We start from the raw sequence: 27,959 nt of genomic DNA, 5'->3' as shown, positions 1-27,959 counted from the left end.
TTCTGAGTTATGTAGATCTCTGAATTGAACATTCTCTTTCCTTATATATGGGCCACTAACAAGTTTCTTTGGAGTCTTTCGATAAAACATTTTCTGGCCTTACATTTTGGCATGTTGTATTCTTAAACAAGCAGTGAAAATTCTTATCTTCTTTAAATATTTGGGCTTTAATTTATGTGTTTGCTTTAAGCTAAACTTCCTGTTATATTGTAGTAACCATTAATAATCATGGCAGGACTTCCCATCAAGAAGAACTGAGTCACATTCCTGTATACTTCGAATAAATGTCACTGCAAGCTGGATTTGCGTACTGTTTTAATTATTATTCGTATTAAAACTAATCTAGGATCACTGTAATGTTCATTGATTATCTTTGGTAGATCTCTCAAAAGAGAGAGCACTTGCAGAAAAAGAAATCAGCACTATTACTGATCAGATTATTGTTATCCTCCTGGTGCATCTCGTCCCATGATTGCAAAAAGATCTGAAGGATTTAGCTCTTTTTCTTTCTGACTCCCTGAATAGAAACATAAAATTATGAATTCTTCCCTGAGTGATAGCATAGAAGGAATTAATCATGTCCTCATGACAATAGAATTCTTTTCATGTAGTGGCTGTTACTAGAAAATATTTTAAAACATCTTTTAGAAAAGAAGTCTTCGTATTGATGTTGTACTGAATATACTTGAGAAAACACTTTCTATACGAAAAAATTTTGAAAATTATACCTTTCCAGAACACTGGAGATGAACCTGGAGAAGATTCTAGACCTCTCAGGATCCAGAAAGACTCCTAGATAAATTGTGCATAGGGAGTAGTGTGTAGCTTTATAATCTCCCTATTACAAAACTTTTCTCAGGGTGTCTGTACTAAGACAAATTTTTCAGTGCAGTTAGCATTTGGACTGGAGGTAATAAACTTTTGGACATGAAGAGATAAATATTCAGGGATGTAGTGATATTTGCTCTGTTACTTCCATATGTCCCAACAATGTGATTTTTTTCCTCTGTAGTCCAACATTCCAATATCAGAGAATAATAGAATATGCTGAGTTGAAAGGGACCCACAAGGATCATCAAGCCCAACTTCTGGCCCTGCACTGGACCATCCCCAAGAGTCACATCATGTGCCTGAGAGTATCATCCAAATGGTTCTTGAACTCTGGCAGGCTTGGTGCTGTGACCACTTCTCTGGGGAGCCTGTTCCAGTGCCCAACCACTCTCTGGGTGAAGAACCTTTTTCTAATATTCAACATAAAACTCCCCTGACACAGCTTCAGGCCATTCCCTCAGGTTCTGTCACTGATCACGTGAGTGAAGAGATTGGTACCTGCCCCTTCTCTTCCCCTCACAAGAAAACTGTAGACTACAAGGAGTCTCTTTTTCTCCAGGCTGAACAGACAAAGTGACCTCAGCTACTCCTCACAGGCTTCCCCTCAAGGCCCTGCACCATCTTCGTTGCCCTCCTTTGGACACTTTCTAGTAGCTCTATATCTTTGTTATATTGTGGCACCCAAAACTGCACACAATATTCAAGGTGAGGCTGTCCCAGTGCAGAGCAGCGCCAGACGATCCCTTCCCTTGCCTGGCTGGTGATGCTTTGCCTGATGCCCCCAGGACACGGTTGGCCCTCCTGGCTGGCAGGGCACTGCTGACTCAGATTCAACTCGCCATTGACCAGGATGCCCAGGTCCCTTTCTGCAGCACTCCTTTCCAGTGCTTCATTGCCCAGTATGCGAACTCCAACACTTTGTGCATGAGAGTTTGAGGGCTCTCCCGAAAACAAGAACTTATTTGCTATTTTATTGTCTGTCCCCCCTAAGAAAGAAGCTTTATTCAGTCAATAGAAGATTGCTACTATGTCTTGCTATCCTTGCAGCAATGTATTAAGAGAATAGCTACATTAAAACCTTAGGTGCTAGAAATTAATTTGTGTAAGCAAGAAATTGCCACTGTTGTGCAGCTAAGCAGGTGTACTCTGGCTGTTCTTTGGTTTCTTTTGGGTTGTTGTGGTTTTTTGAAGGATAGAGGAGGTTGGTTTGTTACCCTGGAGTGCATTTTTCTTGTAGCTGTACACCTAGATGTGGTATACACAGATTAGTGCAGACCGGTACTTTGAGTGATACAGCTGAAGACTTTTTCCTGGCATTGTTCTAAATATTTTGTTTGTGGCCATAAACTCAATGTGGTTTTGTCAAGGTTAAGACCAGCCAAACAAGTAGACTTGTCTCCATCTCCTCTCTCTGCATTATTCAAGTAGCAGTGGAATTCTGTTTCCATTTACTTACTCTTTGGCTTAACAGGTATGTATTTAGGTCTTCTAGTATTTCCGTAAGTCTGTTTTGCAAATGAATTATCACTTCTGTTTTGCCACCCTGGATTTATTCCAATCTGTCACTGTCAGCCTATAATGAGATGTCCAGAGCTGCGGCAGGTGCAGTTGTATTTATTGCCCTACGTAGATGAAATACTTTCTGTAGATTAAATGCTATTAAAAAAGCTATGGACTTTCTGCTGCCAAAGTGCATTGCAATAGCATTTCTTGATTGCTTCAATACTACAACTAGATCTCTTTCTCTGCGTTCTAGGGTGAGGTATTATTTTTTATTTTTTCTTTTAATTAATTGAAACAACTGAAGAAATGTAATCTTTTCACTCCCATAGAATTCTGAGGCAGCTAAGCTGATTAGGTACCTCCTTATTACTTGACTTAGGTTAAGCAAGATGTGCCCAGTGTGAAATAGTTTGCAAAGACTAATTGTTACAGACAATCTGACGTGAAAGTGGAATGAAGAGAAGGTGAACATGATCCTGTGAAAGACAGTTCAGTCCATGTTCACACCTTCTGAGACTTTTAAATGACAAATGCTACTCCTTCTTGATTGACTCATTATATGGAAGGCAGAACTAATGCATAGCTAACTCATATATTAGGTATGCCCTGCGTAAGGCAAGCACTTTTAAAAGTTCGCATTAAGAGATGTGAAGTGGTCAAAAAATTGTAGTCACAAACATTATTTTTCTCTCATAGAATATGACATCTTTAAAATTCAGCAGATTCTCTGATGCCTGTCAATGTGTCTGCTTGTTTTGAGGAAGAAAAAGATGAAATGCTGCTTCTTGGTAAGGTCAAACCCTTTCCTTTTCAAGCATACCTGGAATGTTTTGACTGTTTCAAGATACACATTCTTAGTTTGCAAGAAAAAATAAGAATGTAGATTTGTATGCTTTAAAACTGATAGTATGTTTACATTTACCTCTTACTTTAATAGACTAATCAAAACAAATCTATTCAGGTTTGTCTAAAACATATAACTTAGTTTAGTTCTCTTTACTATTAGAACATCATTTTGAAGAGATAGAAATAGCCATGTTTGGTCAGATACTGAGCCACCTTTGAAACACTGTACAGAGTGTGCAAGGTTTACATAGAAAAAGGCTAGATTAGGTCACCCACAGATGCAAGAGCTCAATCCCAGATACAAATATCAGTACACAAGCTGGTCTCAGCTGTTTTATTTCAAACACCAGCTCAGATAATTCAGCTTAACGGGAACATGTTTTATAGTAACTCTTTTATTGCAATCTCCCTGCAGAGCTAGTAGCATATGTAAATTCAAAGCTTCACTGAAGAGTGAAGCTCTGCCCATGACTTTAACCTATGTCTCTGTTAGTACCTTGTACAAGACCAAATGAGTCAGCAACCTCCTGTTCTTTGTGGAAAGGTCCTAATAAAGAATTTTTGAAGAATTTTCTTTTAAGGAGGTTCATTTTCATCTAATGAGAATATATGATTTTGGCAGCACCAATCTTTAAGAAAAGTCGTCAACCTTTCTTTTATTTTCCTCCTTTAGAAAATATCAACAAAAGTACTGAGCTCACTTACCAGTAAATCATGAAGTATTCCAAATGTAATCATAGCTATCCTCACTTGCAGAAGGCTTGGAATGATGTGAATCATAACTGCACTTCATAACAAAGATAACGCTGTGTAAATGTTCCTATTCAGAAGCAATGAGTCATGCTACAATGACCGTCACTTAATCATCCTGACTAAACAGAGGATCAACATTTACAACTGAATGTGTTAAATTTTGAAATATTTTGGAGAAATATGGAAACGTATAAAAATCTATAAAAGCTACCAGTCTATATTAATTCATGTTACCTAACAGCTACTAGTTTTACTTTAAAAATCTGTGGCCAGTGAGGCATGAAAGGCAGTTATTATTTCAAAAAAGTGTCAGGAAGAATAATCCACTTGACCTTTTAACATGCTTCTACGTTCCTTTCTCAGGAGAGGAATGCAATGATATAGTTGAGAATAAAACTTGCTTGAGCAAGGATGTCAGACTAGATAAGCTCCAGAGGTCCTTTCAAACCTCAACCATTCTGTCATTCTGTAATCTCCTGTAACTGAGTATTGCAGTATTGATGATGATCAGAATTGGTAGTATTTGAGTAAAACAAGAAGTGCTGAACTCCATTCTAAATTTATATAGGATCTCTACGAAGCCTCATAGACTTAATACAGTATGTTTTGCCTTTTTTCTAGGCTCTGTTTTTCCTTTACATCTGACACAACTTCTGCACACAATGCTTTCCACCTGTAGTTTAGTTCGTGTATTCCCCCTTTGACTTTGGAGAATGTTCTGCAGAGCCATTTCTGATTTACTGTCCTCCTCCAAATTCTTTTACTGATATGACATTCATCTGGTGGTGGTGTGCTGATACCGTCATGTCTCCTGCTGAACACTATTTTCTTCTGTCTTTATAGCATCCTATCTGCATCCATCCTCTTGAGGCAGGGAACATCTGGTTTTTACGCACTGATTAACCTAAAATGGACACTCCAGGGCTCTCAGGTAATACAAACAGATGATGAGGACAGCAATATGATGTGAGGCTCCAGCCTAGCCTATTGATTTTGCCTACATATGAATATTAAGTTTTGGAATAAAATCTGGTGCTTCAAAATCAGTTTTTAAACTCCCAAGGATTTCCTTAGAAGCATTACTTCATCTTTGCTTTCCTAGCTAATCTAAAATTGAAATTTTTAATAATTTAATGTTCAGCTGGCACTGTAAATTATATCTACTGGATGCTATTTAATAATACTTTCTATAGGGAAGTGAAGCAGAGAAATATTTTCATAGATTATGAGAGGAAAGTTTTGCAAACACATAAATAACATTCTAATTGGAGCACAGAAAGTGTGTAAGCCTTTTTCTTTTTCCTTCAGAAAAAAATAAGAACAAAGACTTTGTTATTACACAAAAAATGCCATCAAAACCATTCTAAGGAATAGTGCTGCCCTTATATCCTTGAGCAAAGTGCAGTAAAAATGCAGCCAATAAAAGAATCAAAGTTTAAAATTTCTAGAAAATAATCAGGATCTTTAAGAGCAAAAGGGGTTATGTGCTTTTGGAGAAACTTAGTTCTAAATATCGAGGATACAACATATTCTTAATCATTATTTTTCTCGCTGATTTTGGTGGGCCTTTCTTACTCTGATGTAAAACTTTAGATCCCTAGTGAGAGCAAATGAAAGAACTAGGACAATGGTAAAGGTGAACTTGGGGAAAAAAAAACTACCACAGTTGGATAAATCCTCTTCTTTTATGTTAGTTCAGACAAACAGTAGGTATTATCTTTTAAAAGACAGTTTAAGCACAGCATGGTACATTCCCTTTCTAGAAGGAGGACTAGATCATTGTCTGTGTAGTAGGGCTGTAATAGGGAGGTAGAAAACTAGGTTTCTTAACTTTAATCTTAGTGACACAATCTATTGAAAATTTACATTTTTACAATCTCTTGCTATCAGAGAAAAATGAAGAGTGTTAATAATGTTGAAGAGCAAGATAGTTGGCACCACTGCTGGTTGCTATTTTTGCACTGTAGAAGAAAAAGAGTGCTGTTTAGGTCCTCTCATGAAATCCCTCCTTCTTGGAGTCATAGCCAAGCCCTGCAGCCAGCACACTCTCATGCATTGTACCAGTACATTTGACCGTGCAGCCACCTACTCCCACCCATCCCTACATACTGTTAAAGCAGCTCTGGGTTTTCAGCAGGGTAATATGCCCTGGGACAGATAGGCTCTCCAGTACACAGAAAAGCCAGGATTCCTCTCTGAAAACAGCAAGCTGGAAACCAGCCCCTTTTACTAGGATGTATTTAGGTAGCTCAGCTAAATGGAGCGAGTGTGCTGGATATCTCTGAGAGGCTTATGCATCCGGTTGTGTATCCAACAGTGGAATGTCTACCTTGTTTTGTTGGCTGCTAACAGTGGAAGAGAGTCTGCCTTGAAGGTGGTTTCTGTGTCAGTGGTGTGTGGTGGGTTGACTCCAGCTGGGTGCCAGGTGCCTATCAAAGCCACTATCACTTTCCTCCTTAGCTGGGCAGGGGAGAGAAAATATAATGAAAGGCTTCTGGATCGAGATAAGGACAGGGAGAAATCACTCAGCAATTACTGTCACAGGCAAAACAGACTCAGCTTGGGGAAATTAGTTTAACCTATTACCAATCAAATCAGAGTAGGGTAATGAGAAATAAAAACTAAATCTTAAAGCATCAACTCCTATTTTCTTCCCAGGCTTAACTTCAGTTTGGGATGTGGGGGACGCTTCTGGCAGCTTCTCACAGGAGCCAACCCTGTAGCTCTCTTGCTACCAAAACTTTGTCGCACAAACCCCATACAGGTGTGTAAGAGCTCTTGCAGCTAACACAGGGGCTGGAAATGGATGCCTGCCCGCCTCATCTGAGTCCTGCAGGCGCTGTGGGGCAGATAAGTAGGCCTGAATGTCTCCCACCCCTGCTAGAAGGCTGAGTCCTGGCTGAGACCAACAGAGGCAGCAGCAGCCTAGGAGGAGAGCGGGAATGCCATCAGTAACTATGATAGCAAGATTAGGTGATGATGACTGGCACTCAAAGCAAACTGAAAACAGATGCAAACCAACCCAGTAAAATGAGCAGGTGTTTAATTCCATGTTCCCTGTGCTCTCTGATGTGGTAGGTGTGGCTCCAACATTAGTTGTCACCTCCAAACTGTTTTCCTTCATGTACAAGATCAGCATACGACATGTCTATAGCAAGTAAAAATTGAGAGTGATAAGTCATCGAGACAGGTGTTATTTTCTGACAGTAATATAGTGATCTAGTTTATTTACAGCCAGTCATAATAGCTAAAGAGCAGAATGTAAATCTTGAAAAGGGCATCAAAGGTGGAAAGACAACTGTGGAAAAATGTATGTGCCAAAAGAAAGGAGAGTATTGGAGATAGTGTAATTATTTTTTGGCTTATTTATCCCTACATGTTTTAGACATATCATTAATTAAAATGATACAATGAGTGTGATGGCATGTCTTTTGTTCTCCAGCTGAGTTGTGAGGAAATGGAAAGTCTGAATCTTCTTGGTATAGATAAGCTGTAACAAAACTTAAATTAGAAAAAAAAGCATTCTGCAGAAAAGTCAGTAAGAATCCCATAGTTCAGTAGAACATGGCTCAAATTCAAACTCGTTTTAAGTGTTTACATCACTGCCTTTGTTCTGGATGTCTGCTGGCTATAATCTAGGTTGTACAAGGTCTGAATTCATAGAGATGAAAATCCCCCTTAAAAGGCAATGAGACTCTTCAGTATATGAGATACATATCAAAAATAGATTTAATAAAATAGAATGTCCACAAACACATCATATCTTCCCTTCCTCTAGTCACAGAAGTAATGACTCATTCTTATGACACAGAAGGTAGTGATATATCAATAAATTTTTCAATAAATTTTACTTCTGATTCTAAATTCTGGTTCTTAATTCAATTAATTTAATTTTAAAAAATAGTTATACATCCTATTCATGGTGAGTGAAAGTACACATTATAACCTCAGTTCTGACTCTATTTATATGAAACTATTGGTTTGGTTACATTTCTGTTATTTTACCAATAATAGCCATAGAAAATGAAAATTAAGAGAACCACAACGTTAGTATGAATATCAAGTGCTGTTTACCACTACATTATATGGCAGCCATGTGATTTCTTAGCATTTATTAAAATATTCTGTTCACTATCATAAAGAATAAGTAACTGAAAAATGCAGAACACCAATGTGTATTCAGAACACTCTCATCCAGTGTGTTAAGATTTTTTTAACTGTTTGTACTACATCTTTTCTCTGCAGAGAGACCGCATTGCTGCAAAAGAATTGCTCTTCACAGACAAGTGGAACCAAACTTTTCAGCTTTCGCAGTGCTCAAAGGCTGCTATTACTTGAAAGGAGATGATTCCTCCCATTTGTATGATATTATGGTAGTTTGTCAAGTTGCATTAGGTGAATTTTCCCTGTCCTGTGAAGACCAAACAGCTGCTAACGTTTGGTCTGAGCTACAGGTGCTGATGAATTCTTAACATTTAGACATTAAACAGAATACCTATAGGCAAAGACTTTTTTGTTATTTTCTTGAAAAATGTACATTTGCATTCCATCAGGTTAACGTAAAGTTTGCTGAAGTGATTGTCTTTGCTTTAGCAAATCCATTTTTAAGAGAAGTCTCTTTTTAAGAGAGTCTATGACTTCGAAAGTTTGGAAATACAAGGAAATAAATGAGTAAAGGAAATTAAACTCTTGCAAAGAGGAAATGGAAAAGCTTATCAAGTACCTGTCAAATTCTGAATACTAGAGTTTTTTATCAACAGTCATGAGGAAGTTACAAGCAACTAAGAAAGCCACAGACAGCTATCAATATTTATATATAGATCCATGGGAAATGTAGTAGTGCTGAATGTACTCTAAACTGGTCTTTTTCAATCTGCAGCTTAATGTATATTGCAGAACTTCCTACTCCAAGGAGCAACCCATCCATAGGGAAAACAATGTCCTTTGTAATGTAATGTTCCAGTTATGGTGCATCTGTGGTTTTCTCCTTTCCCCTTTTAGAAGGAATATCCTTCAGGACTGATGTGATTTCACATAGGAAAGTATTTCACATGAATGGCAAGACAACAGTTGCTACTGCTAGCACTCATGAAGTGAGATCAGAAGACTCACAGGATATCTTGCAGTCTGTTTTGAATGTACACATTTTTTAAGGTTTTGTCTGTTTGTTTTTTTTTAATTTATAATTTTACTATTTTAAAAGAAGAGTTTGGGTCAAGTAGTATTTCTCTTTATACTTCTCTTATGAGAAGTGACTACAATACCATTGTTTCTACATCTTTGGTTTTGTTTTAACATTGTACTATTTTTAAATTTTGAACATCATATTCTTATATTGACCTGAATACAGACACATCTTATGACCTTCACAGCTTTTTGATGACAAAATCATTTTACATTTTCTGCCTCTAATAGAATTAAACCTCATCCTCCTAAGCAGCAGGAATGAAAGTGTTCAGAGCAAAGAGCTGAATATTGGCAAACTAGTACCCATGAAAATTGATTCTATAAGGCATTGCAAAATTGCATGATCTTCTAAGTTATTGTGGGCCACCTTAATATTTTATACAGACAGACAGGATAGAAAATCAGGTGATGAGTGGAAGGATTCAGTAAAATATGATAAGGAAATTGTCATAGATTTAAATACGTATGTTCACAAGAAGAGAGGAGATGTGTCATATCAGTCAGTGTTTTATTTCTTGGTAGATTTTGAAGTGATGTCTTCTTTTTCCAAGAAGCACCAAAACCACCAAAAAATCAGATTTTTTAAATGGCTTAACAGTAATTTGCAAGGAGAAATATTGCACACAACTCCATTGGTTTGGTGGATAAAATATGTGACTCAAAGTTAATTGATATGAATGAGTATCCATGGATATTCTGCTAATTTGACTGGACATTAGATGAAGTCCAGAAAGTAGAAAGCATTCATAAAAACTCAAATAACAGTCTGAATTACTTCCAGCTCTAGACACACACACACACAAATATATATATATAAAATTGTAAACTGGGAAATAGGCCATGTGTTTAATTAATTCCCACATAAAAAAGTAAAGGTCAGTTTGAGGGCACTTAAAAACTCTTCCTGAAATTCCCTTTTCCATTCCAGTACTCACATGTTGGTGGAATGAGCACACTCTGATTTGCTTCTATTGGGTTAAAAAAGCAAAATAAAACACCAAAATCCCAGGCAAAGAAGAAAAAATCTCCAAACCAGTGAAAGTAAAGCAGGAAATGTAGTTTTCCTTTCTTGCTCCAGGTTGACCTTGCAGTGCCACCAGCTTCAACATATTTCTGCAGTGTTGTGTGAGTAATATTCATATGACATTAGGGATAGAAAGCATTTGTGAATGGTGCTTCATAACTGAATTTCTGCTACTGCATGGGTTACAAAGTCAAATATCCATAACTTTCTGTCATCCTAAGGTGAAATAAGTATAAGAAGCACCCTAATGTCTCAGTTTTTGACCAGTTTTAAAAATCAATGGCATTGTTTGCACTCAAATACAAACAAGGGCAAGGCATAGAGCAATGCAAAAACCTACCGCGGTGTTTCTCAGCTTTGGGATTTTGACTCAAATATTACTAGAGCTTTAATTGCTGACAATTAGATGTTTTTAATGTAAAATCAAAATCCCAGTTTTACATCTCAGTTTATGGATTGACTATTGCCTTTGTAGCCTGTCTTGGTTTGAGCTGCCACCCCCCGGGGAGCCGGGGGGCCTAGAGGTGACTGGTCCTGTGAGAGTTCCCTCTGAAGGATCAATCTCAGTGGTTCTTTTTCACTCCCGTGAAAATTAGATTTCCACAACAGCCGTAAACTGTTGGCAGAGTGTAGGAGTGTATGGCCGTGTGTGTCTGAGAGTGTGTGAGAGAGCCCAGGGGTGGCAGGGTCCCCGCCAACGAACTCAGGGGGGCCCTGGGCCCCACAGCCCTGGCTAAGCCAGGGCTGAAGGCAGCGTGGAGTGTTGTGAGGGAGGGAGATAGACTCACAACCATGAGGTAAGAGGGAGAGAGGCAGGTCCCTCGCAAGGGGGCCAGGCCCTCTTCCCCTCCCCAGCTAGGCTGCAGGGCACTTGGGACAGTTTATAACTGGATCGAATGCCTGTAGTCAAAGCTAGGGGGGCTTCCCCTCGCCCCCACTGCATATGAGAGGCTCATAGGGGTGGATTTTAAGGCTCAGCATTGGAGCCGAGCCAGGACATGGGCTGGAGGAGGCTCGGTTGCCAGGAGCAGCAACTGCAATGTGTGCAGGAGATGGAAGAATTCCAGGCAAGAACTGGAGATGGGCCAAGAGGCTCAGGAATTGCCCCTGTGGTGATTTAGATGGGGGGCAGCCGAAAACTGACAGAGGAGGAATGATTCCCAGGACAGGTGCATGTGACAAGCCAAGCTGAACTGCAGCAGCTACGGAACAGAGAGAGAGCCAAACAGCCAGCAGAGGTTTCTGGGTGAGAACTTTTTGGTGAAAACTATTTGGGGTAAAGAGAACTAAGCAAGGCCCAGGAACCCTGCAAACCCTGGAGAGTGAGAAATTGAACATCTGACTCTCTAGGGAGGAAACTTTCATGAACCAAGGAGGAAGGATTCAGAGCTACCTTCTTGGACCTCATGATGAAGATAAGACCTCAACGAGGAGCTGAGGACTGGTGGGGGTGGTCAGAAGAGCCCCTTTTCCCTGATACCCCAATGAGAGAGAGACTGTTTTAACTATCGGCCTGAGGGCTTCTCCTGAACTGATGTGAGAGGGCTCAGGGGGTGGTAGGATTGTTAATATTGTGTATATAATTGCTTCTTAGTTCCTATAGTATTTATTTGTGTATAGTAATAAATTTTATATATTCCCTTCCCCTATACTGGGTTGTGCCTGCCTGAAAACTTCTCTTCGGTGTTGAGGTAAATTGGGGGAGGCTTAGAAATTGGAAATTGGATTTTTGGGGCTCTCAAACCGCGACATAGCCTTAGTCAGTACATGTTACCAATCTCTTTGCTGTAGTGCTTACAGGAGTTAAAATTGGAGGCTAGCAAAACACATTGGTTTACACCACATTATTTATGTGTCTTTATGCTTCATATGCTTCTATAGAGCTTCACAGCGTTCATTCATTTCCCATCTGCTTATCTGAAAAGCAGAAGGTTCAAAAATACCGATACATACCAGACATACAAATCATTATTACTGGCTTTGTCTGGCAGTCTTAAAAATGGTAACGTTCAGGTGCATACAAATCATCTATTGCTTATACAGAGAAATAAACTCTCACTAAACAAGATTTTTAAAGTTCTTTCAGAACCAAGGCCTCGAGAAACCTCACTAGACCTTTTTACATGAGTTCTAGATTGCATAATGACTGCTGGACATTGTGAAGTACCAGCTCTCCATTTGATATGATACAGAAGATTACTTTCTACACACACACACAGAGAAATTAAAAGAGCTACTTAAAACATAAGTTGTATTAGTTAAAAGGAAAACACCCTAATGACACAGTACCAATTTAATAAAATTGATATGAAAGACAGAGAATTGGTAGAGTGCACATACATTCCATCATTAGCCTTCAATGCCATGGGTTTTATTTCATGGGTTCCTCTTATGCAGCAAAGAACCTCAAAGCCCAAACAACAACAACAAAACCCCTTATTACTCTTGAGATAGGGGAAACTTTGCCAAATTTAAGAAAAGGTTATTGAAAAATATCTCACAACTTACGTGGTCTGTAGATGTACAAAATTTTGTGAGAATTATCTGATAAACAGCTAATGCTAACTCCATCTGATAGTGCTTGGAGTTGACAGAAGGAAGAGACATTAAAACCAATCAAAACATGTTTATGTTTCTATTAGTTATGAGCTGCTTCCTCTCCTTTTTCTCTTGAAGCCAGGAGTAACTCAGGAAACTGATCTCAAATAGGGCTATTTTTACTCCCCAAAAATGACACTGACTTGACACTGGAGAAAAAATTAGTCTGATGCCTTACCTTGCCGAGATGCTGGCTGTCAGATTCATTTACTCTTCAATCATGGGATTATATGAAAAACTGTTATCTATAAATTGCCTAGGTGTTCAAAAGCACCTGAATCTTTTAAATCTATCTAGCTTCATAAGGAATGCAATAATTTCATCCTTAGGCAAGAAAGAATGTCATATTTTTTCCTATCTCTGAATTTAAATTTACATAAGGCCAAAGAATACTTTAAAAATTAGCCTTCTTCTGGGTTCATCCTTCTCCTTTCCCCTAGCTGTGGGCTGAGGCATTCTGTCCTGCCTTCTCTAAACTGGAATAAAGTGCCACATATTAACTGAATTAAAGGTTCTGTAAATATACAGCAGAAAATCTACTGAGATTCAGAATATTTGTTGAGAATATTATTTCCACAACTGCAGCATAACCCAGGCTAGGAAAAAAAGATCATACTTGTGAGAGTCTTGAAAGCAAAGCAAAGCAAAACAAAAATCAGCTTATTGCCTTCTCTCTTCTGCCCTTCCACCTGCAAACACAAAAAAAGTTTGACAAGGAAATATCAGCATGGGGAATAGAAAGAGGACTTCTTTATATAGGTAAACTGACAGGTTTGTCACTCTATTCCCCCTCTTTGTGTCTTGTTATAAAATCAGACGCTCTTGGAAAGCATTTTAGATTGCCTCTTGATGCTGGCAACATCCAAAATATTTCAATTTCAGATTTATTTCACAGAATATGCTGCATTGGAAGGGACCCACAAGGAACATGTCCAACCCTTAGCCCTGCACTGGACCATCCCCAAGAGTCACACCATGTGCCTGAGAGTATATTTGAGAACAGTGTTCTGGAATTAGACACCTCTCTCTCGCTCTGTTCCTTAGTTAAGCAGACTCTGTTTTTCCACCTTCACAAATGAAAAAGTTCAGCAGGATCTGGGTTTTTAATGGTTTCATTTTATATTAGAACACCATTCTGAAATTCTTCAGAAGTTGGGGCACACATCTTTGAAGTGATATACAAAGAGCACTATCAGTCTTTCAATATTTTTTTCAAAAAACCCTCACACAAGATAACTGTAGAAAACAGAATGCCTCTGATTTATGAAAATAATATATATGTCTAAGCAGTATCTTTGACTTATTTTGTTCAAATACTTCATAGAGAGCTCTCAGATTGAAAAAAAAAAGCAAGGTCTGAAATTAGTGTGGGTGTATTTAGCTCAGCAACTAACTGCCTGTCAAAAGGTTTTAAGTACAGTACTTGATTGTAGGTCAGTCCTCAGTGGATAAATCACAGAAGCAGCCACAGATAAGGCACAAGATTGGCTGTTCTCCTGCTGAGGAGAGACTGCATTAAGGTAGACTAATGAATACTGAATCATTTTCTCATCCTCAGGGTGGACACCCCTGTCAGAGCTGAGTCACTGTGAAAGCAGCATGCTGAAGTAATTTAAAATGCAGCAGCCTCTAGTGCCGGTGACAGATGGATATAAACTTGGGCACGATACAAACTCATTTTTGGCCTTCACAAGCCATGAGTACAAATATACAAGAAAATGAAAGATAAACTGTTATAAAAGTCTCCTGTTTGTGTATACTTGAGGAAAGTGTGAAGTGAAGACCTTTTATAGCCATTTAAAATGACCTGAAGGGACTGTCTTCTACGGTGGTCAAAAGTGGATATTTTATTCCAAGGCTACTTTGCTGCTTTTCTTTTCTTTCCAGAAGACTGCAGAACTTCCTGCAATAGCCAGTGTATTACTTCTGCATAATGAAACTGCATCTTTTACATTTTCCCCTAAAATTTTTTTCTGACATCCTCACCACTTTACCTAGTCAGCTGGAGGTGTTGCAGAATCAACACTGCAGATACGAAAAGCTAGAGGTACATTTTGATTTTGTCACATTTTAAATAGAAAAACATGGTCTTGTTTGAGAGAAAGAAGATAAAAAAGGTAAATTTAGCAGTTTCTACCACTTTGAAGGACAGGATTGATTAAATGAACGTCATTAGACTCCGGGTGAGAAATTACACAATAGTTTCCAATTTTGCTGAGAGATATGTCTTATGAGCTTGACTCTGCACTGGATTATGTTTTCTGTTTGTATAATCCTGGGTTTTGGCATTGGCAGTTACTCACAAGCCTTGCGAATAGGGACTTGCACTGAGCTCCCAGGTGCCTTTCGTGGCAGTCAGTAACCAGCTTGGGACAAGCCCAGGGGATGTGCTAGATTACACTGCCTGCTGGGGGACTTTCACAAAGGTCCAACTGCTTGCCTTCAAAAGTTGCCTTCCGTCAAGCCTTTGAAAAAAAGGTGTAACTTTGCACAACCCTGTGATACCTCTGTGGTGAAACCTTGTTAGTCAAGTAGTGCAAATAATGCTGTCTTGGCACAGAGCAGCCACAGAACATATCCTGTAAAGAATGATATTCATGAAAGAAAGAAAGGATAATGAAGTTTCATAATATACATGCATGGATTCTTCTAGCTAGAGTCAAAGAGTAGCCTATGGAAACCTAAACTGGAAAGTCGCTTGGGAAAGGAATCATGTGCCAAAGGGTGGCTATGAATAGTCACTAGCAGAGTAGCTTTATGAAAACAATAGCTCTAATACTTGCATGCTGTTGTGTGTCATTTAAAGCATAGCTGTTCATTGTAGAAAATCAGACTTTTAAGATGACCTTCTGTTTTATTTTTGGGTAAGCTAATGTTTGCATTGCAAGGGGAACACTTAGTGGTTGTTTCTCATTATGGTATGTGTCACAAATGCGAATGTCAGGAAGGTCTGAAATTTCACCTCCTCCAAATAAATCTATTGTGTTAATGTTCTCTTCATTATGATTTCATCAGGATTAATTAAGGTAATTTGTGAATAATATGCTGCATATATTTGATATGCAAAACCAAACCCACTGTACAATTTATGTTTCCTTACAGCTGGTGCTTCCCATATTCACAGTGAGGAGTATAGACTACATGCATTAGTCTACAACGCCTGTCAGCGGTGTAGACTAATGCAGCTCACCTTCCTGAACCAGGAGGTGCCCTAGATGACAGCAAAGCCTGGTGCTAGCAGCAGACCCTGCTGGAGTCAGAGCTTCTGCCCTGGTCAGCCAGCTGAGAAAGCAATAGCCTCATTTCCTTCCCAGCTCAGGAGGTTCAACACATTTTTAAATTATGCTGGTATAAATATATCTTGGCTATTGCATTTAAAAAAATAGTTCAGGATAAACTTATGCAATGTCCAATATTTGCTTTCAGACTTGTCCAGTGTACACTCTGAGGGCTCTATAAATTGCCTTACTGGCATGATTCATCAGTAAGTATACACAGTAGACACAGGAGTGGGCTGCTTATAATTCTCAGTAAAGTGCTCATGATCAGCAGAGAGAAACTGCTGTTGATGGCAACGGTAGTGTCTTATTAACCCCTCTCTATATAAATATCTGAAGTTTTACAGAAACCATTTTTAAGTGTCTTTTTTTTTCCTATTTGTTGGCAGATCACAGGATAAAGATTTGATGTCCTTTGTATCTTTTAAAAAACATGACAAACCATATTTAGAGGCAACAAGATCTTGATGTATTTTTATATTGATGCACAGAACCAAAATAGTGCAAATCTGGTTTCTGATTTCATTGGACTTGGCACTGGCTCCTGGATATTTACATCTTATTTTCATCCACTCAGATGTGGTATGCAATTTAAGTGTTTGTGAAAACTACCAATCTAACAGTCCTGCAGACCGAAGCCTTCCATTTATTCACCTGTTAAGTACAAAGTTCAAGCTTCTCTTTCAAATTAAACTGCCTCTATCCATGCTGGCCAGACCACCTTGAGGGAGGAATCATTTAGATTCCAACCACACACTTTCCCCAGGCTCACTCTTGTGAATGCCAGCAAGAAGCTGATTTGTGCAAGCTGTTGCATATTTCTAATGGACACACTTGTCTATTGGGAATAATGCGATCAAGTAACTTCTAGAAGATAAAAATTTCAGGTTACTACTGGTCTGGGCTGGATTTGAACTGATACTCCAGGAGCAAATTATTCTCTCCCTTTACCAGCCCAGATACACTTTGGACTTTCTTTGGGGTTCTAAGAAGTGTCTTAATCAAAGCAGACCTATCTTTAAAATTTATTCATTAACAATTAAGTGGATTGTCCAAGTTTCAGGCTGTATTAACTGCATCGAGCTGTGGTTGATATTTAATAGGTGAGGAAAGTAGCACACAGTATAAATACAATACATGTATACTATACCTTGTACACATTTCCCAGAACAGTATCAGGGTTTGAAACAGCTTATATTAACTCTTTGTTTTAGAGAAATATTTTACATTTCACATTAACTCTTTTTTTTTTTTTTTTTGTATAGTGAATCCAGAAGGAAGTTGAGGTTTCCTCAGTTAAATCCTTTTTCATGTTGTTTGCAGCTGAGAATTTTTTCACTGATATGCTTACCTTCCCCCCACTCTTTCATATTTATGAAAAGGACATAAATGAGACTAAATTGATTCTGAAGTAAAAGAAGGAGCAACATAGAGACGATGTGCATATTCCAGTTGTATGGATTATGGGAGAAATACAAAACCTCCAGGTTCTCATTTTCCCACAAGACAGCCAATTGTGACACTTTAATATATAGGCATGAATATGTCAGAGAGGGAGTGAGGAGGTGAGTTTTTCCTATCTGTTGTTGCAGCTTGATGGCTTTGGTACCACATGTGCTACTGGCACTACACTGTAGCAGGCTAATGAAAAGCCTCACTGTCTTGGGGAGAAGGTAGGGAGAGATGTGGTGCATTCCCCAGAACCTTTGTTGACTCTCTCATTTGTGCTGTTGCCACTGGTCTGGAATGGAAAGGAGCTTGGTTAGGACTTCATCATACTATATGTGGCATACTTGGTTCTTGGTGTGTGACCAACAAAGGGTGCTGACCCTCACCGTTCCAGAGGCATAAGTTTCTGGAGTAGAGTATTGATCTCCCTAGTCTTCACCACTACTTCGAGTGCCCTGAAAAGACACTAATAATTTTTTTGCTCATAGAGAAACTATCAGTGCTATTATAGTGTGGGCTCTAGGGTGGTGAAGACAAGTGGGACAAATGCTCTCAGGGGCAATGGGCATGCAGGCACTGTATAGCTGAAGCCTTGGCAACACCTGGCAATTGTTGTCTATGCCATCATATGTATTGACTAGTCAGCAAGTTCAATGCAGACAGCCATGTGAAACAAGTGACGTTATCCTATTCATGAACTGTGAACTTGGAAACGAACTCACAGTAGGTGAGATAGAAAATTAAAATGCCTATATGCCTTTCCTGGTTTCAATTTCCTACCTTCCTCAGTGGTCCAGGGTATTTTTATTTGCTTCTTATGGTGTGTTTTTAAGGAACTGGTCAAAATCCTCCAAGTTTTACTTGGGCAGAATTTTTCTTCCACATCTTGTTCCTTTTCTGTCATTTTTCCTGTCTAGAACAACCAGCCTTAAATCCTTGAAAAAAATAAATTCCAGCTCCTCTTGACAAACAACCCCCTGTTCTGCTTTGCCAGGTGACTGATGGATTAGTTACAGGTACCCTTGCCTAGCCTGTCTCTTCTGCAGAGCTGCCACTCACTTCATCCAGCAGAGCTTCCACATGAAGGAGTGATTATCAGAGACTCGCAGCCTTCTTCTTCTAGCCCTCTATCACTTTCTACCTCTACATAGATGAAGATACCCAGATAGACAAAAGCTTCAACCAGTTTACTGTTTGGAACCTGAGACATATGAGAGTCTGCAGTACTAAAGAGAACTCATAGGAGTTGAAACAGATTTCGCAGATCATTACAGGACTAGCTATTTGCACTTGGCTATCATCTGCTAGGTTGTTCTTATATCCAAGTTTCTCAGCTGGAATCTGTCTATCTTTCCCTCATGTTAAGGCCTCTGGGCTTATTGTAGTGGTATTTTAGCCTACTAGTGGACTGAAAGCAGTATGAGACAGTCACCACATGCAGGAGGGAAATTTGGTACATTGTAAGAATACCACCAGCTTTTTTCTTCCTAGCAGGTAGTAAGAAATAGGTTCACCAATTCCCCAATCTGCAGTGCTTTTCTGAGAATTTTGAATCTTAAACTTCAGCCATTAGATTAGCAGCTCAGGTCAAAAATTGCCTAATTCCTAGCTATATCCCAAGACTGGTCTTCAATCTGTTGGAGGGAAATTTTCACAGTGGAAATATCTTTTTTCTGGTTTGTTAAGGTAGTTGCACTGTGGGCTAAACAGAGAAAAATTGGTGCCTTTTTCTCCTTGCCCTTTCCTAAGAGGTGCATTGAGCAGTTCAAGAGTTAAGATAACTATTTAATTCAAATGAACTTTGCTTGAAAGCCTTATCCCAGATGATTTGCTCCCACACAAGAAGAGAAAGGAAAAAAGAAATAAAGAGAAGCTGGCTGTGGAGAATTTCTAGTCTCTACCCCATCATTGTAGACAGTTTGCCATGAGGGCAAAGATGAAGCCTAGACAGGAATTCAGCTATACCCTGCACCAGTGACTGCATCTCTGGGTGGTGCTTTGACACTCATTCCCTTTAGCTTTCCTTTTTTAACCTGGGAGAAGGCTACAGACTAAGGCAAATATCTTAGATGGAGAAACAGACAATCATGCACGCAGATATAGCATGTATGCAAATAGCATGCAGATCCATAGGAAATATCCCAGAAAATATTATGCAGTTATGTATAGGATATTTGAAGCTAGACTAGGCAACCTGTTAATGGACACTAGGAGAGTGTTGTTTGGAGCAAGTATTTCCAAATATGCTTAAAAGATTGAGAAGCTTTGAGTGGTCAACCCAAATAATTTTGTAGATTATTACATCCCATTGACCACTTTAGCATTTCTGGCTTCTGTTGTAGTACATATGTCACTTACATCCACCTACACCCACCATGATCCTCAAAGCAGGTGGCAACTCACTAAAAAAATCATCACGCAGTATGGGACCCTTTGATTTATGATTTATATATTTCCAGCTCAGATTCTAATTTTGCAAAAGAAGGCTTCTCAGCATGCATTAATAAGAGATTAATGTTACATCCCTCCCAAAAATAACTGTTCATAGTCTTCCTTGTTTGTTGGGAGCTCTCCTTCTATTCTCAGCAAGTAGCTTCCTGTTATGTGGATGATGTCCAGATGGCCATATTTTCACCTTTAGATCCTGTGGTGGGCAAATTTAGAAGCAGTCCTTCTCAATCTGCAAAATATTCTCCCAAAGGCCATTTCATTTATTGAAGGAAGTTAATAACACAGTGGATCTGCTTACTTAAATTCTTAGTTTTATTGTCACAGCCATCTCAGTGTTACAACACAAAAACCTAATGGAAAGTTAAGGCTATGCAGAGTCATTAGAAAAGTCACCTTAAATCTTGATTTCTGTCAGACATATGTGAATGAAGGTCAGGTACTGCAATTTTTAATTTTACAACTATAAACACTGAGTTTGGAAAAGGATAAGTAATTTATTTCTCTTTTGTTAAGGCATGGGTAAACATATTCATGTCACTAAAACATTTGCATTATTTAAGCATTTGAATGAACTTGAATAAATTACTCATCTGAAAAGGCTGTAATTATTTTTGCCCAGACATGAATAAATAACTTTTTTTGCAGCATCTGTAAGCCTGTGGAGTTGTAAACTCATATATCAGTTGAGTCACCTGGATAAAAGCCATGTTTTAATAAGACAAAGAAGAAATGAAGTATATTTGCTGTCAGCCTCCTCTACTGGAACTACAAAAATAATTGTAATGGATTTTACTCGTTTGAAAAAAAAAAGCCTCCTAACCCTTAATTTACTTGGACAAACCAAAATAATTGTGAACCATCATCAGTGACCTTCCTCTTAGCTGACAGTTGGTTTGTGGCAGACAAAGCTGAGTAATCACCCAACCGCGGTAAAAACCAAAGCCATGTACCTGATGCAGTCTGGTTCTGAACTATCATTTGCGAAACATATTATGTCGGTTCATTATGAAAGCTTCATCATTTTGAATATTTTGTCCTTCTGTCCAGATGCTGAAAAATTGTTCAAGACTGTTTCTTCACAGTACATTTCATTTCTGAATATACAGAGCTGGATTTAATAGCATTCTTGTTTCCTTTTTTTAGCTTGTTAGCTTTGGGCGTTCCAAATATCTCCAATGTTAAACATTTTCCCTAGAATGAGTAGTAGCAGACTATCATTTGAAGGAACTGACATTGAAAAAGTCTGACTCTCATTTAAGATGTCTTTGTTGCCAAAACAAAAAGAGAGAAGAAACATGGGAAATTACAATTAGATGCTAGGAACAAAAAATTCACAGTGAAGGTGATCAACCACTGGAACAGCTTGTCTAGAGATGTTGCACGATCTCCACCCTCAAAGATATTCAAAACTCAACAGGACATGGTCCCAAGCAAGGTGAGGTAAATTGTCCCTGCTTTTGAAAAAGCATAAGGAGCTGAATTAGGTGACATCTGGAAGTCCCTTCCAACTTGAATGATTCTATAATTCAGAGCCTGCCATATGACAGATGACAGCAAAGTATTGTCTATTATCATTGTCAGTTCTCAGATTCTAGGTTCAAAATATGATTATCGTTCCTGGTGAAAGATTGCTCTGAATTCTACAGCAAGAAAGATTCTATATATTCATATTTGAGGAGGACGGAAAATCAGAATGGGAGAGATTTCAAGCATGGAGAGACATTTATGGAGCCTGAATGGACTGATATCTTATTGGACTGACTGTTATTCCCTAGTTCATCATTGGTTTTATAATAAGTTTAATGTACCCCAATGTTATTCCCCTCAGTCCCTCAGATTTTCCTGCCAAAACTTGTTTACTCCCCTGTTCTCCCCTGCTTTCCCGCTCCTCTGTCACTGACTGGCTGAGAGTTGCCGCAGTGCAGAGTGAGCCCCCATTGGTCCCTTCCCTTGGATACCCATAAGTTACACCCACCTTTCCCCTGCCTCCCAATCCTGTTTTACCCTGGTTTGTCAATCCCACGCTCCGCCCCAGTTATGAATCCTCCCCTCACCCTTACCCTATATAAGTCCCTGTTTGCCTTTAATAAACTGGTATTGCACCCAGACCTTCACCTGCGCCTGCACCCTTTTGTGTGGTGCCGCGTCCCTATCCCTGTTTCCCTCAGGCCGTGGCACATATTCATGCCACCACCTTTATGTCACAGAACTACAATCATTTGTTCCTTGGAAAACTCTTCTTCATTTAGCAAGGTTTTGTTCAAACCGGAACAATCTTGCATACGTTTGTGAGTTTTGTCTTGATGGAAGTTAGGATTAGATTGGGCCTGTAAACAGAAGAGTGAGTGAAATATTCTCCTTTAAGTTTAATGAATGCTTAATGATAAGTATATGTCTTATATAATGTATATACACTATTTATGAAATTAATTTACTGTTTACTAATTTGAAAATTAAGGGGGCTTTGGAAATCAAAGCAACGATAATGGAATAGCTGTTCATGCCTTCCTGTGACATGCAGTGAAAGAATCAAAAGTGGTCGGGGGGGAGTTCAGATGTGCATATCATATTAGGCAATGGGTGGGTGGTGCCTGCTGCAGGCAATAGTGAAAATGACTGAGCAATTGAACAAGCAAACACGGACAAATATCTCATTTGAAGCATAGAGGTTTTTTTTCTTTTTTTTTTTCCCCTTCTCTGTTGTCTTTTAAAGTTGTTCAGCTTAACATGTTGGAAACATTCAATTTGTCTTTACCTTCCTTTGATTTACACGAAATAATTAATGATGGGATGGTGAAATAAGAAACATACCTATCAACATTTAGTTTGTCTCCCAGTTTTACTTGGTTAACAAAGTTCCCTCTAGAACAGGCAGAATGAGGAAAAGCATGAACTGACTGTATTGGCAAACAGTTATTTTTGCCATACTCTGCCTTTCTTTCTACATTCTATTAAGAAAAGTTATAGATAATATATTAGCTGGAGATATCTTGATCCGTGATTTAATGGTGCTAAAGACTTCCCACCTTCCCACACATTTTTTAAGAGAAAACATGGAGAATAGGAAAGAATTTCAGGTTCTGGGCAGCAGCACCACACAAATTGTTACTACTTTAACCAATGTCAGGAATGCATAGTGAGAATGGGTTAGTGGGCCTAATATACATGATAATTATTGACTACTACTCTTCCTTCATGAGAGTCAGCACTATCAAACACATATCAATGAGAACTAGACTTAATGCATGTAAATCCTTCACTGGAGAAAGAGATCCATATTGCTAAGATTGTCATATTTCCAACAGGCAAAAGTGGTGGAGTAGAAATGATGGGACATGGTATGTAGTTCTGTGCAGTGGCAGGCTATGATCCTTGTCTCCCAGTTATGCTTGATGCAATGTTTCCCATTCAGGGATGAGATGCAGGAGCCTGCTATAGGAAAAACACTTGTCCTGACCTTATCTATACAGCATAACGTGCAAGAAAAAGAGAATTTCAAGCAGCCTGGATCATCAGAAAACCATGCCCTTCCTGGGGGTAAGCCAGTAACCTATGAATTATCCTAACATCCAGATTTGACTGTTAGCAAAAAAGAGAAGACATGGCAAAATAACATTATCTGAACTACTGATTGTGTAAATCAAATTCTGTTCAGTGCTTGTCTAAACCAATGACTAATTTACATTGGCCATCACAACTCTTGGTCGATTGGAGAAGAGTAGTATTGTACTACGCCTTACTGTCTCCAACTTCTTGCTTTCTTCTTTTCCTTACTAACCCAAGAGTGCTACTTCTTAGCTCTTTTCCATGGTGCAAACACAGATCAGGATTTACTTTGTTTTCATCTGACTTATGCCACATCAGTGAGGGCTGTCACAGTGGTTGGGAAGGACCAAACTAATGAAAATAAAAGATAAGTATATATGTATTATAGTTTTTCTTGGATAGCTATACTTAAGATCTTCTACCAGATGAATGTGCTGCAATCACATTGAAAACAGGTAAAGATGGTCTTTTGAACTTTTTTAAACCTTTGGAAGGTGCTGGACAGGTTGGGAGGTGCTGAAGATCAGTACCCAGCCATTTCCACTCCTATTCCTTCTTAGCAATGGAAAGACTATGCAAAAGTGTTGCTGTGACATGATGATGCAAAATGAGGCACAGAGCTAGTATTGTACATATCCCAACAGTGACACTATATAACCTATTAATACACTGCTTTGAAAACCACTAATAATTTTTTCCTGTTTTAGACTCAACACAGTACCTAGTTTAAGAAATTTGACTTAAATTATCCTGGTAATAGAAGTTTTTCATTTAGAAACAAAATCAAGAGATGAGCTAGCAGGCTCCTGCAGCTCCTGGGCTAACAGCTCTGGTTCTGGCTGCAGTTTTGACAGCAGGCTAAAATCCTGCAATGTACCTGTGAACTTACTTATTCAAAAGTTAATATGAATACATTTTCCAGTTTTTCTACCTCTTAGTCTTTTAGAACTTTGTATATGTTAAAGGTTCAGATTACTTTACACTATTTAATATTAGCAACAGCTTGTTGTGTGTAATTTATAAAAAACTCAACTCCTTATTTGTTTTTTCTGACTCTGAACTATCTTCTGGCTGAGTTTCTCTATTTCTTGCTTTCAATTATAAGAATCAGTCTTCCAAAGGCAATTGTTCCACTAGGAAGGTAAGGTGAAAAGGCAACTGAAATAATACAATGTGCCATCAAAATAAAATGTGGTACAATTTTAGTTTATTGCTACTCAGGGAATTCCATTTCAGTATCTTTCCCTCTTTGCCAAAAAGTGAGATAAACTAGCGAGTGTCAATACACTTCTGGTCAGAAATTTCCAGTTACATAACATACTGACATATAAGTGTTGTTTATACAAGACAGAACTAAAATATACTCCCTATAGACAAAAGACCATTAACCTTAAAACTTTCATTACTTCTACATTCATGATATCCCAAAGATAAAAACTTGTATTCTTTTCCAAGAAAAAAAGCTGTGAGTCTCTAGCAAAGCATGCACAGCTTCCTCATGGTATTGAAATTTTAAAAATTGCTTTAGTTGAGGTTTTAATCTACTTTTGGTGCCACTATGTAGCACTCAATGTATTTCTGAAGGCTTTTGTAATGGTCAATTTGTTGCTCGACAAAGTTAGAAAATACCAGCTTTTTGTGAAAGTAGCACTCAGTAGTAGCTGCGCCCATTACTACAGATCTGTATAGATCCACTCTACATACCTGCCGGAGACCACAATCAGGGTTTGAGGAGTCTGTTACTTTTGACTGTAAAGTTACAGGGCCGACCAATGGCCTTTCTGCCAAGAACTTAATACCTGAGCTGAGATGAGGTGAATCAGTAAGTGTAAGAAATCATAGGATACAGAAGGAGACAAATCTGGAAAATGCTAAGGTGCTTTCTTCTATCAACCCTTTGACATTTCACTCAGACTTTCCACAAAAATGTCTACAAAGCCAAAAGATAAAAGCAAGTTAATTGGACTCAAATCCAGAAAGTATACTGTGGTTTCTGCAGTGAGAAATTTTTTTTTGAGACTCAGTAATGGCTCTCCAGTTTTCTAGAGTCTAGGAGCAACAATTCCTTGTTTTGGTTTTTCATTTTTTTTGCGTTTTTGTTTGTTTGCTTGTTTGTTTGTTTGTGGGGTTTTGTGTGGATTTCTTGTTTGTTTTGGTTTGGTTTTTGTTTGTTTGTTTTTTTGTTTTAGGGGTTTTGTTAGTTTGATTTTGGTTTTGCTTTTTTGACTGAATATTATTTAAACTAGTTGTTTCATAGAAACACAAACTGATGGGAAACCATAATTTCAGGAAATGCCACTCACTGGACAGAGAGCTGAATCCCAAAAGACTGAATAGATGTCACATTAGAAGAGAGGAGAGAGAAAGAACTGTCATGTAAGTAAAATAATTAAAAGGCAAAATAAAAAAATAAGTAGCTATCAGAGAATAAATACTTTATTGTTCCTTATTTTCACAGAAGCAATTCCTTTTTGCCTTTCACAGAGGCAAAGCTTTTTCTGCATTGAATGCTGTGTTGGCAGCCTAAAACACTGCAAACCTTGAATAAATACCTGTGCAGGACTAGCTTCCATGTTCACTATGCACTCAACTATAATGAGAGAGATAACAGCCCAGCTGATTCCTTCCTGATCATGGGCCCATTTCTATTGCATTCAGATCAGCATGAATTTGGAATAGTTCAGTTGAAGGTAAAGAAGTTATTTTAAATTGATACCAAAGTAATACAGAACAAGCCCTGATTCACAGTGGGGAGATCAGATAATTTCCTGTATTGACTACAGACATAATGCAGGGCTTCACTCACTGAGAAGTGAATAAAATAGGTATTTTATATATTGTTTAACTACCAATTAGATTTGTTTAATGTTCTGTCTGTTGATAAGTTAAATAACATTTGCATTGACAACAACAGCTGTACTCTTTGCTGTCTGCTCCGTGCTGCTGTGATAATTATTATTTCAAAGCAAAAGTGAGTCTTTTTCCCTCATTTGATAGATACAATCCATCACATGAACTGTGGATTTCAAGCACACTGAAGTCCATTGGAAAAACTACCATGGCCTTCAGTGAGTTTTAGATTAGTCTCTTGAACAGGTCAGAGCTCTCGTGGAAAATAATAGCATGAGACCTTGTAATTAACTCTAAATACATAATGCCTGGGCTTGGGGGTATATTTGAAGGAATCACAAAATCTCAAAAGGGATGAAGCTGGAAGAGACCTCCAGAAGTCACCTAGTCCAATCCCAGGCTCAGGGAAGGGCCAACTATAGTGTGTTTCTCCAGGGACATGCAGGAACATAACTCTATTTCTTTACTTTTAAATGACCAACTTTCCTATTTTAATTTTCTCTTACATAAAACTCTGTACTACCTCTTACTCTCTAATTATTTGATCATTTTGGCAAATCTTCTGTGGCCTCTTGTCAAGAGAGTGGAATCCTGTTGTGCATTTTACATTTAGTATTACAGTTGGTTTTTTTCACTGAACAGGGCACCAGGATTTGAAGTTTTAATGTAATTTTGGAAATGATTGTAATTATTTGTAATTTTGACCTTTTTATGGTTCTATATTTTGATTGCAAAGCACTCCACTTCTTTAGTATGAACCTGCAGTGAGACTGCAATCAATGGAGAAAAGACTTAAATAGAACTAATATAAAATTGATACCTTTGGAAGGTAGAGAGATACCTTAAAAATTGTCAAGATCGACCAGAAATGTAACACTCTGAGCCTCCTTGTCAGACATCACTGTTAAGCCTCATTGAAAATGGGATGCTAAATAGCCACCTATGTTTCTATACAGATAATGTTCAATTCTTGTCCCACTGATTTTAATGGAATTCTTTCCACAGATTATTGTGTCCATAACCACTTGTGTTGACAAGTATGTATGCTCATCTGAATATTTTCATAATTTCCCTTGAAGTTTATTAGTTGGCATCCTGCAACATCCATGTTCTTGTGAATCTACTTGTTTTTTACATTGAGAACTATACAGAAATTAGCTGAGAATAAGACCAATTACAAGTGATTGATTGATTGATTGATTGATGGATGGATGGATGGATGTTCTCTATGCATATATGATACTGATTGTTGGTGAGAGTAATATTTGATTTAAAATTACAGCTTCTCTTATTACTTATCAGTAGTTGAATATAAATTAGAGTAACCTTCATGCCATTATGCCTTCTGGTCACTGCAAAGCCAAAAATATAGAGAGCATGGAAATAGAGCAAATGTCCAGGGTTACTGCCAGTTTAATGAGGGAGTTTTCCTTTGATCAGGGAAACGGGGTGCAAATCAAGGTAGGATTTTAATATTAGTCCTAATCTGAATCCTCATCTCACATTTTCATATAAAGAGATAGAGTGACATTTTTCCATAGGTCTTTCTTTCTTCTGTTCCTTTATTCTGATGAGGTTCCTAATTAAAGTTCATTGTCAATTTGCACAAACTTTGAAGTGAGACCAATGTTTTCTATGAGTAA

General features: G+C 38.3%; 2 long non-coding RNA genes across 2 annotated transcripts in view; one reads left to right on the top strand and one right to left on the bottom strand.

The window, feature by feature from the left end:
• LOC120324345 overlaps positions 1-27,959 on the bottom strand; it is a 141,115-nt gene that overhangs the window by 56,205 nt on the left and 56,951 nt on the right. The gene's annotated exons all lie outside the window — the stretch shown is intronic.
• LOC120324347 lies at positions 22,047-25,871 on the top strand. The gene is made up of 3 exons (XR_005565597.1): positions 22,047-22,261; positions 23,333-23,457; positions 25,756-25,871. It is a non-coding gene; the product is annotated as an uncharacterized LOC120324347 (long non-coding RNA).

The sequence above is a fragment of the Pipra filicauda genome, unplaced genomic scaffold (assembly GCF_003945595.2).
Source record: "Pipra filicauda isolate LSUMZ 115617 unplaced genomic scaffold, ASM394559v2 scaffold4_size7858003_pilon, whole genome shotgun sequence".
Taxonomy (NCBI): Eukaryota; Metazoa; Chordata; class Aves; order Passeriformes; family Pipridae; genus Pipra; species Pipra filicauda.
This window is presented reverse-complemented; position numbering and strand designations above follow the sequence as displayed.